This window comes from Sciurus carolinensis, chromosome 11 (genome assembly GCF_902686445.1).
Source record: "Sciurus carolinensis chromosome 11, mSciCar1.2, whole genome shotgun sequence".
In the NCBI taxonomy this organism is placed as follows: domain Eukaryota; kingdom Metazoa; phylum Chordata; class Mammalia; order Rodentia; family Sciuridae; genus Sciurus; species Sciurus carolinensis.
The window spans coordinates 105,355,299-105,356,599 of NC_062223.1; positions in this window are offsets into that span (position 1 = coordinate 105,355,299).

Consider the following 1,301-nt stretch of genomic DNA (forward strand, 5'->3'; position numbering starts at 1 on the left):
CTCAGACCCAACTGCCCTTGCCCAGCTTACTCTGTCTTTCATTTTGTGTGTACCTTAGCTCATATTTTAAAGCATTTTCAATCGTCTGGACATGGTGGTGTACACCTGTTATCTCAGGGACTCAGGAGGCTGAGGCTGGTGAATCCCAAGTTCAAAGCCAGCCTCAGAGATTTAGTGAGGCCCTAAGCAACTTAGAGAACACTTGTCTCAAAATAAAATAAAAAATAAAAATAAAAAGAGTTGGGAATATAGCTCAATACTAAAGCATTCCTGGGTTCAATCTCCAATACCATTTTTTTTTCAATTGACTTCCTATTATTTAAAACTCTATGCAGTGGCTGTAGTTGAGGCTCAGTGGTGGAAGCATTTGCCTAGCATGTGTGAGGCACTAGGTTTCATTCTCAGACCATATATAAGCAAATAAAATAAAGGTCCTTCAACAACTAAAAAAAGAATAAAAAACACTATGCAGATTAAACATAGCTTGTCTGTAGTTCAATTTGACCAGCATTCCACCCTTCTAGGTTCTTGGCAAAAAATTGCATTTGAGGGTGAGAAGAGAAAGATAGCAGTAGTTGAAAATTTTGGGAGGTTTAATCTCTCTCTCTCTTTCTGTCTCTCTCTGCTTTTCAAGATTTGTTTGCAAAAAAATAAAAATAAAAAGATTTGTTGCACTTGCAACATTATAAGAGAATTTGATACTATAATTATTTTAAATTTTAAAGTGTATCTGCTCTATTTTCATGTTCACACTTAATGATTCTGCCATATTTTGATATTTCTCTGTTAGGAGACTTACTGTTTTAGTTTAGGTCTTTATTCAAATATGTTGTTATATTTATTAATGCATATTAATTGTAAAAATACATTGGTTTTGTAGTGACATTGCCATACATGCATATATTGGGCTCTGACTACATACACCCTCCCTACTGCACTCTCTTAGCGTCTCTTCTTCACTCTCCTTTTCCCCTTCTCTAGTCCCCTTCTCCTTTCTTAATAAACTCTTTACTACTTTCTGGATGTTTTAATTTTTTTAAAATTCTACTTTCCCATATGTGAGAGAAAACATGCAATCTTATCTTTCTGTGTCTTTTTCCACTAAAAATGATGACCATGAGTACATTAATTTACCTGCAAATGACATGATGTTATTCTTTTTTATAGTTAAAAAATACTCCACTGTGTATAAATACCATATTTTCTCTATACATGTATTTATTGTTGTATACCTAGGCTGATTCCATAACTTAGAAATTGTGAATGTGTTGGATAAGTGGGTTTCTCCTTTATATGCTGAC